This window comes from Vicugna pacos, chromosome X (assembly GCF_048564905.1).
Source record: "Vicugna pacos chromosome X, VicPac4, whole genome shotgun sequence".
NCBI lineage: Eukaryota > Metazoa > Chordata > Mammalia > Artiodactyla > Camelidae > Vicugna > Vicugna pacos.
Window position 1 is genome coordinate 8,538,795 of NC_133023.1, and position 14,185 is coordinate 8,552,979.

A 14,185-nucleotide genomic window follows, 5' to 3' on the forward strand; every position below is an offset into this window, starting at 1 on the left:
ATAGCAGATGTCAATAATTGCTGCTTATCCTCTTGTGATGTTTTCTACAGGAAAACCTCCATATGTGCTTCCCTCCAGTTTCAAAGGATACGCTGTCCCTTCGTTTGCTGAAGTTACCCCTGTCTCTGTATTCCTGTTCCCTGTCCCTCTTACCTTCTCCAGGGTCTTGATGTTGACGACGAAGTGGAGAAAGGTGTCTACCAGACGCAGAGTCCCAGCTACACACCAGGCACTAGGCGAGGTGCTTGATGTCTGTTACCTCAGACTCTCACAACTCTCACAACTGTAGCGTAGGGGTTGTTACCTCTTTTCCCAGATGGCAGCCCCTTTGTGGCTAAGTTTGGTTTATCTCTATGATCTGACCTAACTCTGGGGTTTCTGTGGAATAATTTTATATATATATAAAGTTTATATATATTTTATATATGTATATAGTGTTGTGCCCCAGGTTTGTGGCACTTGCCCTATGCATCTCTTTATCTGGCTTTTCCTGAGTTAGATCCTTTTATAAAAAACCAGTGATCTAGCAAGTGAAACGTTTTCCTCAGTTGTGTGAGCTGCTATATAGCAAACTCATCCAACCCAAGGTAGGAGGCATGGGATCCTTCGATTTATAGCCAATTGGTCAGAAGAACAGGTGACAATTCGGACTTGGGGTTGGCTTTTGAAGTGGGAGGAGTTCTGTGGAACTGCGCCCTTCACCTGCGGGGACGACACGATTTCCAGGTAGAGAGGAGGCCCCCCAGCTGGGGTCGCAGAGAACTGCTGGGCGGAGGCAGATGCCCCGCACGTTGTCGTCGGGCGCGTTGGGAGCGCGCTAGTAGTGCGAGCAAAGGAGAGGGCCTGGGGGAGTGAGCGCTTCCCGCTCAGCCTCCAGCCTGTCGCGTGTTGCTTCTTCGTTACTCCTAGGCTCTTCTCATATTAGCATTTTGTACTTGGGTGTCCCTGGTTGTGATCTTGGCCTTTTTCCCTTCTTAGTCAACGTGCATTCATTTCGTGGCCTCATCCTTTTGTGGTTGTCACCTGTATGTCAGTGACTTTAAAATCTAAGTCTCCATATCTCTTACCTGAGCTTCAGAAGGATACATCCGACTGTGTATGTCCCACATACCTCCAACTCAGCCTCTCCAAAAAGTACCTCTCTAGTTACTTCCAAAGGATTTGTTTTCCCTTCTGTATTCTCACAGTAAGCGACCCCACCCAGTCACCCAAACGGAAAACTAGTGGTAACCATCAATTCTGGCTCTTTACCAAAGTCACCTCCTCTGTGTAACTCTGAACTAGCTCCCTCAGCTTCTACCCTTCCACTGCCTGGTTCTGTCTCATTTTTTTTATCCCTGGATTGTATTTCACTAGCTCTTGAGGGTTTCACTTATTAATCTTACTTCCTTCAAATCCATTATCCCCAGTGCCATTCTGGTACTAGAATGTTCTCTCTGAAATGCTAACTGTATGCAGTTGTTTCCCCGTTCACTCATCAGTGACTCCTAATTAACATACCAATCCAAGCTCCATAGCATGGCATACAAGGCTGTGGCTGACCTCTTTCTCCATGACTTCTGCGCTGTGCACTGCACTTTACACTCTGGTAATAACAAACCGTTCTAATTCTCCCAGTGTGCCTTGCTGTGTCACTGCCCTGTGTCTTTCCTGAAGCTGACGTCTCTCCCTAGATGCCCTTTTCTCTTCTCTGCATGTAGCGAACTCCTCTTATCCTTCAAGTATCTCTTAAGATGCCTTTAGGTTGGCTCAAATCGCCCTCCTCTGGGCTCTCCTCACACCCTATGGTTTTCTCTATCTTTGCACTGGAATGGTTTACAGAAATCCCTGTTTATGTGTCCCTCCCAAGAGTAGCTTCCCTGAGGGCAGGGCAGCATGTCCCGGTACCCGACATAGCAGTTTCTTGAGCGTTGTAGATGCTGACTGAACATTTGCTGAACAGAGCTGAGCTTGCAGAGGACAGAATCACCTGGATGGGGTTTTGAGCCTGGACATGACCACAGATGATTGCTCATCATCCCCTACAGGAGAAAAAAGATGCCTTACTTAGTAAAAGTCTGTGAAAATGGCATTTCAGAATCATTAAAGCTGACTCGAATAGAATGCAAAATAGACAAAGCTCTAAATTCTGTCTGATTCTCTGAGTTTTATTGATTTAAGAAAAAAAAAGCAACAGTGTTTTGATGCTTCCTAGAACCTCTGACTTCAAAAGCTGGTGATTTGCATTTATCTTCTTAAAATGCCATCAATGCATCTTTCCTGCCCAAGTGCGCACCGCCAGGACGTGACATTTAGTGAAGAAGCTATCGAAAGCTGAAGGACTGGCAGACGTCATTTTGGTGATAAAAGCTACAAATGGCTTAGCTCAGCAAGAGGTCAGAAAGAAAAGGGAGTTAGCACCCCCAAGGAAGTCAGGGTACCATGCACATTGTATTCAACAGTAAGTAAGGCTTTCATATTTTTAACTCTTTGTTACGAAAATTTGTAACACACATGAACAGAATAGTAGAACAACCCCTCATGTCATTCAGCTTCAACAGTTATCAACATTCTTCTATAAATGAATTGCTATGCTGTACACCAGAAATTCACACATTGTAAATCGACTGTACTTCAATTAAAAAAAATTACCAGCATTCTGCCATTTCTAGATCATCTCGACACCCAGACAGTCCCCATTCCCAGCTCTTTATATATTCAAAAGCACAAGGCCAATATGCCTATGTTAAAGATATTTCCATCCTGAAATTAATAACATAAGTATGATATATTAAATTTTTGTTGCTTTAAGTTATAGCAATATCACTTTTGGGGTCTTGTTTACTTAATAAAACATGTGGCAAAAAAACTCACAAAAATAATCAATCGTTGCTCATATGAATGACATTCTTTGCACTTTTAACTTGTTTCTGGAAGCACTTTAGCAGAGTGGGTTATAGTAGGAGCCAGCAGACTCCAACCCACAGACCCAATCCAGCCCCTGCCTGTTTTTGAAAAGAAAGCTTTATTGAAAGACAGGTGTGCCCATTTGTTTGCGTGCTCTTGGGCTGCGAGGGCAGAGTTGAGTCTGCCACAAGTTATGAGGTCCACAAAGCTTACACCATTTTCTGTTTAGCTCTTTACAGATGCAGTTTGCCAACCCCTCATCTAGAACACGAGCATCTGTGTGGCCTTAGATGGGTCACTTAATCTCCTTGAGACTGTTTAATCATCTGTAAATAGTAATGAAAGTCAGATCTAACTCAGGGTTGTTTTGAGGGTCAAAAGAGTTAATAGATGTGAACGCTTAGGAGGGTGTTGGGCACATAGGAAGCACTAAGTGTCACCGTGATTATCATTATCAGTGTTATCAAGTGATGGTACTGGTGGTGTTGGAGGCAGATAAGCCTTTGGGCTTCACATTGCAGCTGTGCCACTTAGGGTTTGAAGAAGTAAGTGATCTGGCTGAGCCTGTTTCTGTAACTGTAAAAGGGAGATGACAGTCCCCTCCCCGTGAGCCTGCTGTGGGGAATGCAGATGACAAAGCCATGGGTCAAGGCAAAGGGCCATGAAATGAGGCTGCTGATCTTCATGAGTTGCTCTGGTATTCTCCATTGGGATGGAGACTGGGGCATGTGGATCTTGTAGAGCTCTGAGTACAGGCGCTCAGGAAGCCTCCCGGGGTAATACTCTAAATCTTGGTCGGAGCTGCAACCCCAAGCCTAGGCCCCAGCTTTGAGGGCTTATTTTGTTATTTCTCCAAGATCAAGTTTTTCCCTCTTGAACAGACTTTAGGTCATGAGACTGATGCGTCAGCCTGGAAAGTCAGTTTGTACATTTCCTTTAAAATTAGAACTGCTAAAGGGATTGGCCACTTGTAGCCCCAGACCGCATGTTAACACCCATCCATAGAAGGTTTCAAGTGGGTTGAGAACAGGGCCATCTCTTAAAGCTTTTGCTTATTTAATGACTAATGCTTGACAAGACTATATCCCCATCTCCCACCAGAGGCTGTGCCTTGGGGTGGCCCCAGACAGGGCTGGGATGGATAGTGCCAGCCTTTTATTGTTTGGGTCTCCACTTCAAGCAGAATAGGGAGGGGGGCGTCTGTTGGCCTTTCTTTTGTTACTTATATATAGTGAATCAGGTTATTGGCCGCCCTGCAGAACTGTGGGCAAGTCCAGGGAGCCCTGAGTTGGGGGAGGGAACTGGGCGGCTCGAGTAGCAATTTTTCATGCACTGGTGTGGAAGGGCGATCTTTTACACTGGGATTTGGTGTACTGGTGGAGCAGCATATACCCTGAATTTTATAAGCCTCAAACTCTGGATGACAAAACACATCCAGAAAGTGAAATCAGAGCCAATGTTCATAAGAGGGCAGGAAAAGAAAGCTATTAGGAATGTTAGCATTTATCTCCATGAAGCAAACATTTGCCTCCTCAAATGAGATATTTATTTGGGAGGAAAACAAAGACTCCCCCAGCATATCCTTGCAATAGTACAAATTTGTTTATAAAGCCAGTTGTGGGTGAAATGAGGTGATTATGGTTTCTGATGTGCATTGCACCTGGTATACTGCTAGCCTTTCATGACAATAAAGTGTATGAAGTGTCTTCACCCCCTGCTTGGATGAGTTGTTTATGTCATTAGGAAGTTGGTGGTGGATACATTATAATAATTAATTTATATTATGCTTGGGAAAACATCTCAGTGTACTTTTCACAATTGTAATAGATTTTAAGGCATATGAATGTAAGGACAAGTACTGAAGTGCATTTTATGTCACACTAACTGCCCATTTTCAGCCCATCTCTCCTAGGTAGACTTTGGCTCAAATTTCAAGCGTATTTTCTCCCACAATCACTAAATTTAGTCTGTGCCATGGATTTTTCTAATCACCTGTTGTTGGTTATAGTTCTTAAGTTCATTAAGGAATAGTATGATTTTCTATTGTTATCTTGAAGCCATATTGTCATCTTGAATCATATATATATATTCTCTGGAACATTTATTATACAGTATAAATAATTATTTCATTCATATTTACTGAGCATCTACTATGTGCTGGGCACTATTCGAGATTCCTGGGAATACAGCAGTAAATAAAACAGCCCTCATTGGCTTACCTTCTAGTGGCGGGAGTAGGAAGTGCAACCAAGTAGATAGAGCCTGTTAGATGATGATAGACTCTGAGAAAAAGGAAGCAATAAGAAGGGGTAAGAATAGGGGGAGGAGAAAAGAGTCAGTTTTAAGTATAGGTAGTGAGCAAAGACCTCATGTGAGGGAGGAAGGATGCCAGTGAAGGCATCTGGGGGCGGGAGAGGTTGGTGGCCACCTTGTCTTGGTTTGTCCCACCCTTGCTGGTATTTAGCACTGAAGGTCCAACGTCCTTAGAAACCCCTCAGTCCCTGTTGAGCTAGGATGGTTGGTGACCTTAGGAGAGGCGACAATGTGCCTGGCATGCAAGAGAGTTAGCAGCAAGACAAGTGGAGCTGGAGAGGAGTGCGTGTGGGAGGAAGTGGCAGTGAAATCAGGTGAGGTGGGGCATCTGATGTGTAGGGCCTTGTCGGGACTTTTTTTTTTTTCCCCCTTTATTTTTATTTTTTTTAACATTTTTTTATTGATTTATAATCATTTTACAATGCTGTGTCAAATTCCAGTGTTCAGCACAATTTTTCAGTCATTCATGGACATATACACACTCATTGTCACATTTTTTTCTCTGTGCTTTATCATAACATTTTGTGTATATTTCCCTGTGCTATACAGTGTAATCTTGTTAATCTATTCTACAATTTTGAAATCCCAGTCTATCCCTTCCCACCCTCTACCCCCCTGGTAACCACAAGTCTGTATTCTCTGTCCATGAGTCTTTAGATTCCACATATGAGTGATCTCATATGGTATTTTTCTTTCTCTTTCTGGCTTACTTCACTTAGAATGACATTCTCCAGGAGCATCCATGTTGCTGCAAATGGCGTTATGTTGTCGGTTTTTATGGCTGAGTAGTATTCCATTGTATAAATATACCACATCTTCTTTATCCAGTCACCTGTTGATGGACATTTAGGCTGTTTCCATGTTTTGGCTATTGTAAATAGTGCTGCTATGAACATTGGAGTGCAGGTGTCATCCTGAAGTAGATTTCCTTCTGGGTACAAGCCCAGGAGTGGGATTCCTGGGTCATATGGTAAGTCTATTCCTAGTCTTTTGAGGAATCTCCACACTGTTTTCCATAGTGGCTGCACCAAACTGCATTCCCACCAGCAGTGTAGGAGGGTTCCCCTTTCTCCACAGCCTCTCCAGCATTTGTCATTTGTGGATTTTTGAATGACGGCCATTCTGACTGGTGTGAGGTGATACCTCATTGTAGTTTTGATTTGCATTTCTCTGATAATTAGTGATATTGAGCATTTTTTCATGTGCTTTTTGATCATTTGTATGTCTTCCTTGGAGAATTGCTTGTTTAGGTCTTCTGCCCATTTTTGGATTGGGTTGTTTATTTTTTTCTTATTGAGTCGTATGAGCTGCTTATATATTTTGGAGATCAAGCCTTTGTCGGTTTCACTTGCAAAAATTTTCTCCCATTCCGTAGGTTTTCTTCTTGTTTTATTTCTTTGTCGGGACTTTTAAGGACGACTTTTGACTTAGAATGAAGTGCAAAGACAGGGGAGGGGTAGCATCCGAGTGACGTGGGTCGATGAAGGCCCGTGCTGCCTTCTGTTTCGAGACTAGAGGAGGGAGCAGGGACGGCAGCAGGGAAACTTGGTAAACTCCTCCAATGGTCCAGGCTCAAGATGACGCTGGCTCAGGACAAAGCCAGGTAGCCACGGAGGTAGAAGTGGTGGGATTCTGGTTGTGGAGTGAAGGAGTGAGAGGAGTCAAGAGGGGGACTCTATTGAGTTTTTGTCCTGAGTAACTGAAAGGATTAAATGGTCATTTCTTGAGACTGAGACGAGCTACTGTTTAAGGGGAAGATCAGGAGTTAAGTATGAGATACCTGTTTAGATATGCAAGTGGGAGTGTCCCACAGGCAGTTGGATTTAGAAGCCTGAGGTTCAGAGGAGAGGGCTGGGTGTTGTCATGGGGACTCAAGACGTTCTCTGTTCTCCACAGCCTCAGTTCAGGCCGGGGGCTGGTATTTCACACCACAGCTGCTTTTCACAGACACTTTACAGTTCTGCCCTATATTAGTGTGTCCAAGAATACAATGTGATAATTAATAAATCCATCTCTCCACAACAGGTGTTGATTGGAATTAAGCAAGATGTGAGTGTAGACAACTGTGTGTTTGTTTTCCCACAAAACTTTAATGAGTTTGTTTAACATAACAAATTTCTGAAAACCAGGAAACATTTGATTATGCCATAGTGTGTTCTTGAAGAATGCTTACAGCTCCTGTTTGGTTGTTTTAAAAGCGTTCTTTTACTAATTTTCAGGAGACACAATTCTTTTGCAGTTATTCTGAACTGAGGAAATTCAGATGGGAAAATATGGAGTTGGCTTGTATTAAGCCTAATATCTACTGGGAAATCTACTAGTAAAGTCAGCTGTTCTTCTCTCCCGTCTCCCACACAGGCCCAGGCTGGAGTGCCGTGGGGCAAAGGAGTCCAGTTTTCAATAGAGGAAAATAAAGCCTGATGGTGTACGTTACCCTGCTGATATACTGCAGTAGAAGAAAAAGTTGCCTTGTTGACTTTGGACTAATAGAAAAGCAAGGGTCACCTATGTTTCCGCTCCAGCCGGTAGTGGTCAAAGACCAAGTACATAGTTCTTGGCCATGGCTGCACTTTGTACTTACCTGGGGAGCTTAAAAAATACCTGGTTCCCTCTCCCGAAGGTTGTTGTGTCTTGGTATGGAGTATGACCTGGGCATCAAGATTTTGTAAATCTCCCAAGATGATTTTAATGTGCAGCCAAGTTGCAGAACCTCTGGGATAGACCAGATTCGGATACTGTGGTTTGCTAGTCAGTTCAGCAGTGAAGATTTTTATAGTCAATTAATCAACTTCTAAGAAGGAAAAAGAAGTCCAGTAAATGGAGTAAGTCTTCTGCGCTTGTACGGGGTCTCATTCCTTAAAGTCTTTTGTGGGTGTATTTGAGACTGAAATAAGATAGGTATGGTCCACACATGTTTGCATGTTTTTATCCTTTCCTTGGGAAATAATGTGGGAGATGCACCTCCTCTGATTGTGTGTTCAGAGTGGCCTGCAGCAGATTTGGGAGACTTAATTAGATGTCTGTATAACCAACCACGTGCCTTCTTTCTGCACACTGTAGATCTATCCATTTAGGTAAAAAAATTCGTTTAAGCATGACTTTATAAGCACCTTGTAATTTCTCCCCGTTCCTTCTAGAATACCAAGTACTGGTCATTTTTACTAAGCTTGCCTATTGTGACAGCCCATTTCCCTCCCTTTATAACGTAAAAAAATGTGTAGCGCTCTAAATAGCTCCTTCTTTTTCTAAGACAGATGGGATGCTTGGAAGTGAAATCTTGAAGCATGTTTATTAGTGTAAGTCCTTATAAATTCAGTAACAAATTATTGGTTCACTTTTGGGTTGCTGGCTTTTGGCAGAGTGATGATAATTATGCTGTTATTTGTCTCATTGTTTTGTTTTGTTCTATTTTATTTTATTTTTTGTTTTGGTTTTTTTTTGGGGGGGTGGAGCAGTATTAGGTTTACTTACTTATCTTCATGGAGGTACTGGGGATGAAACCCAGGACCTGCTGCATGCTAAACATGCACTCTACCACTGAGCTACACCCACCAACCCCCATCTCATTGGTTTATGTGTATTCTGTACAGAGAATGTTTGAGAGGAAGGGTTCACTTGGATATTGTGGGGTCTCCATTGTCATGTGAGGAGAAGCTAGTGTTGCTTTCCTCCAAGCCAGCCCTCACTAGAAGTGTTGCTGAAGAGGGAGCTAGCAGCAAAGGCCTTGAGAAGTGAGGTCCTTGAGCAGAAGTGGAAAGGGCTCTATTTAGGACAATGAATGCCACACAAGTGGAGACTGTCCTTGGGACTCTGTGGGCAGCATCTGTAGCTCTCTTCTGTAGGCTGGACCCTCAGAAGTTAGCTGACAACGTGGGCATTCCCCTCCCCAAATGTGCTGCTGGACTGAATTGTTTTTAATAAAAGCAGTGGTAGCAGTTAAGGTAATTATACACCAAATCTCAGTGGTTTCATACAATAATAAAAGTTTATTTCTTGTTCATATCCCTGGCCAATGCAGTTTGGATCGGGATGGCCCAGCTCTACAGGGTCATTCAGGAATCCAGGCTCCTTCCATCTGGTGGATCAACCTTTCTCTAGGTCTGTAGAGTCATCTCCGTTTAGCTAGCAGGTTGGGAAAAAGAGTGAGGACCTCAAGTGGGAGTTTTTCAATTGAACAGGCTTGGAAGGAGCACATTCACTTCTTCTCGTGTTACATTGGCTTCCTGCAGCCATGGCCAATAGAAAGAAAGTGGAAAAACCTAGTCTTCCTGTTTGCCCAGGAAGAGGAGGAGAACCGGCGGTAGCCATGAGCAGTAGCAGGCTCTGTCATAGCCACGGACAGGAACATTTCAGGGGTACAAATATTGCCAACACCCAAAGGGCAGGAGCCTTCTATTCTATCTCTAGCGGGAGTCTGGGTTCCTGTCTCTACTCTGCACTCATGAAGGGTGAGAGGTCCATTTTTTTTTTGCCTATAAAAACCTATTGGGTCTCCTCCCAGCCTCTTAGGATGATTTTGAGGGTCAAATGAGCTCGGAGTTGGGACTAACTTTGCAAGCATCAGTCTTTCTGTTGTGTTTTGCAGTCTCCAGCGCAGTGCTGGGCATAGCCTGTAGTTGCCTTTCTGTGACTCTTTTTTTCACATCAAAGTTTGACAAGAGTAGCACATCATTAGGTCCTTAGGGTGCACAGCCTTCTGCAAGGACTTCTGTTTCTGATTTGGGGGCCCTTACTGCAATACCGAAGGAGTTCTGATATAAATGCCACTTTAAGCTTTACCTTCCTACTGAGACTCAACTTAGAGAGTCCTCCCTTTTCTTTAAAAAATATCTGCATTTCTTTCCCTTCCTAGCAGTTTGGCCATAACGTACTAGAGGGTGAAATTTGACTGTTCTTTTTGGTTTTAAAGCCATTTCCTTCTTTTTTTCCCCTGCTATTGCTTACCACTGTGGAAGACTGGGGCTTTGGCTTTCTGTCACATAACTAGGTAATCTAGAGCTTGTCCATAAAATGGTAACCTTTCCAATTACATGAATAAGAGTTTGAGAGAAGCCAAGGAGGCCACCCAAGGTAACTGGACTAGAAACCACGTTGCTTGGCTCATTGGGTGATTGAGGAAAAATGCTTACCTCTTTAGAGGACCTTACTTTCTTCATTAATAATAGAAAAAAATAGTCTTTTCTGAAGCTCTTTTAAATCTTTTGGCTATAGGCTCTTTTCTGTACATTGATTGACTGAAAAAGTTGGGAAATAATTTTTTAATGCTGAAATGAAAAGCTTATGACATCTTTGGGATCGGCTATCATTGATAGATGTGTCAGGTCACTTCACATTATTTCTAGTTTATTTTTAAAAGGACTGAGTTTTTGTTTGAAAATATGTCTAAGTAATACAATTATGACAGCAGTAAGTTTGCTCTCTCCTCGTCAGTGGACATTTTCCATGTCTGGAGACATTTTTGATTGTCACAGCTGAGGGGGGTGTTGGGTACTACTGGCATCTGGTGGGTGGAGGCCAGGGAGCCTGCTAAAACACCCTACAGGGCACAGGACCGCTTCTGCCTGCACCCCTCCAGCAAAGCGTATTGACCAAATGTCAGTACTGCTGGGGCAGAGAACTCTGAATTAAAGACAGATTGTGGAGACTCACATTATCCAGCTTTGGGCCATTGGGATGATGGAGATTCATGTTCAGGAGGGAATAGAGTTTGAATCGTGTGTAACCTAGAGTTCGGAATAGATCGATGAGGGAAGTGAGAAATATGGAGAATTTGAGAAGGTGGCCCTCAAACTCATGTGCTTAACTTTGGTCACATTTAACTCCCAAAGTTCTAATAGGCTAGTAGAAAGTTCTCTGGTGAAATGCCTGATTCCTGGATCCTTCAGAAAGAACTTTTAGATGCCAAAATAGCCATGTGCTCGCTATACCTAGTATCATTCGCTGGCTCTGGGCCAGCAAAATTCCTTTTTTACTTTAGTTTCATCAGTTTGATGTTTTTATCCTGAGTAATTCTTTATTCTGTAACTCTAATGAGGAATATTCGTTAGCATGCCAAATGCCATTATCTTTTCCCAAAATATGCATTTAAAAATACTTTCTTTGGTTTGTCTTGGATGTACTGCTTAATTGAGCGGTGTGTCAAGTACTTTTCTCTTAAAACTCTGTGACCATCTGGTTGATTCACAACTCCTGAAAACTGAAATCATTGTGTTCATTTCACGAAAGGACTTGCAAGAAGGGGAAAGATACAGAACAGTCCCAATATGGCAGTTAGGTAACTAGTAGGACTAAATGATTATGATCAAGTTATGTGACCATGTCATGAACTGGAAAAGTTAATTTGCAGGTTCACCTAATGATTGTTTTACTCTTCATTTTCAGATATACATACAGAGATACAGATATGTATACATGCATACATATGGGTGTGTATCTACATATAGATTTCTATGTATACGTGTATATATCCACATATGTATTTCTGTATAATATGTCTGGAAAGAATAATGTCTAACAGTCAAAAATTAAGGAACATATTTTTATTGTATTTGCTTACGCATCCTTGTTTCCTTGGTAAATCTATGAAGAGGGCCACAAGGTATGACACTGGCAGCTAAGACAGAATGTTCTTATTGGCGAGCTCGCCATAGAGTCTACAGTTCAGTTGATAGTCTTGTGCCAATGTCAGTCTCTTGGTTTTGACAGTGTATCATGATTCCGGAAAGTTGAGTTAGCATTTGAGAAGCGAAGTGAAGGGTACATGGAAACTCTCTGAATTATTGTTGCAATTTCTTGTGAGTCTACAATAAAATGTTTACAAAAAACCAAAACAACTAGGATAGTCTTCCTGCACCCACCAGTAAATAAGTGTAAATAGTTTTCCTAAAAAGAGGACACACCCTGCCTTTTTGTTAGAAAAGGTAATAATACTCCCATATATACTGTGAAATTCCTACCACTCAGTTATAAAAACTATTATTTTGCATATCTGTTAATTAGGGAAACTGTTTTCTAGAAATAGACATTTTTTTAATGTCAACTTTTATCCACATATAATATACCTGCAGAAATCCCAAGTCTACAGCTAGTAAATGTTCACAAATTGAACACACTCATGTAACCAGCGCCCAGATCGTGACGGGAATACCACCAACATCCAGAGCCACCCCATCAAGGGTGCCCCTTCCGATCCATAATCGGACCCCACTCCTGCCAAGGGTAGCAATATCCTGACTTCAGATACCATAGATTAGCTGCGACTGTATCTCCCTTTGGCCTAGTGAAGTTTCAAGTGCCAGGAGAAAGGTGGAGGCCAGCACCCGCCGTCACCACGCAGGTTTCCGTTCTCGTGCCCTGTGCCGAGAGCCACCACTGAGCTCCTCTTAGCAGCTCACCTGTGCCTAAAGCTGAGTTGGGTACCCCAGATTTTTTTTCTTTTGTGGCTTAAATTTGTGAACTCAGCTTGTCATTTCAAGATGAAAGTAGAAGATTTTATTCATCTGAAAGTGAGAGCTTTTGCGTGGTGATCAAAAGATCTGTACTGCATTTTTTGTCATTAATGAGTTCCTTAGACTAGTGCATGTCAGACTTTGTGATCATCAGACTCGCCGGGGACCTCCTTAACATGCGGATTCTCATGCACTGAGTTGCAGATTCTGCATTTCTACCAAGGTCCCCCACACCGCATACTGACACTGTGGGTACAAGACCCACACTGATGTGGACTTTTTCTTAGAAGCAGGAGCAGCACTCTATGGTGGTTGACCACAGGGACATGAGCCAGATCGCCCCAAATCAAATCCTTGTTCTGCCCTTTCCCTATGGACCTCAAAGAATTTTCCTCTTCTTTCTCTGCCTCAGCTTATGCACCTGTCAAGTGGGGAAAATAATGGTAGGATTTTGCAAGAGTTAAGTGATACCACACCTGTACAGCACTTTGAGCCGTGCCTGGCTCGTAGTAGCACTTAATAAATGCCGCCATTATTATTCGATGATTGGGCATTTGGGAATATTCTCTTGTCAATCATGACATTGAACTTGCAACCACTTGGCCTTCTAGGTAGGTAGGTGCATATTTCTGAGAGAGGTGTTGAGCATAGAGTTCAGTCTTGGCATTTGGATTTGGATGGGCATCATGTCGGCAGTGACAGACCTCCAGAACCTAGCATCATTAAATAAATGACAAGGAAATGATGGGAATCATTTGAGTGGTGCAAGAACACAACCTCTTGATGTCTGAGCAGCTCCTGATGAAATAAATGCCTGTGGTGGTTGAGTTAGGGTGATTTGTAGAAGGGGCAGTCTGTAAGACTTTTTATTAATTCACCTTCTCTGTCGATCATCTGATCTCAAAGTTCAAAGAGTGAACCTTGACTTATTTGAAATCTGTAACAAGTCTTAGCTAGTAATGGTCAGCTACCTGGTGAAGAGATAAGCCAAGGTGGGGAATAAATACCACACCAAGATGTTTTTAAAAGAAAATAGAATTATGCGAAGCTACAGCTTAATAAAAGAAAAATGACTGTCATTTTAGTCACCAGTGCTACTGACATACCTGCTTAGTCTTTTAAGGAAATCCAGCTCCTGCCCTCTGCTCATTGTGGTCTTGTTCTTTTAGATAAGGACAAAGACTGTGGAACAGTAGGTATTTTTTGTTTGTTTTTGTTTTACAAAATGAACTTGGTTCAAAAGCATTCAGAAAGTACCCAGGAACTTGAAATTTTGAAAGTATTAACAAGTAAATGTCAAAATTTTTAAAGAAGATTGCTGTCCATTTTATTTAATGTACTTGTATTATGCTTTCTGCCAAAGTACAGGGACTTTATTTTTAGCACTTATGGTAATTTGGCTTTCAAATCAGGCACATTCAGAGACACTCGAAATTTTGCAAGCATTAAAGTTGACATAGATTTATTTTCCGGATACCGATTGTTCCAAGAATGAAAAAAATCAAAACTGATTAAATAATATTTTATGTAAATGCAGT

At 42.3% G+C, this 14,185-nt stretch overlaps 1 protein-coding gene across 1 annotated transcript in view; it reads left to right on the forward strand.

The window, feature by feature from the left end:
* The window catches only part of FRMPD4 (FERM and PDZ domain containing 4), a 662,468-nt gene that overhangs the window by 284,354 nt on the left and 363,929 nt on the right, over positions 1-14,185 (forward strand). The window lies entirely within an intron of this gene.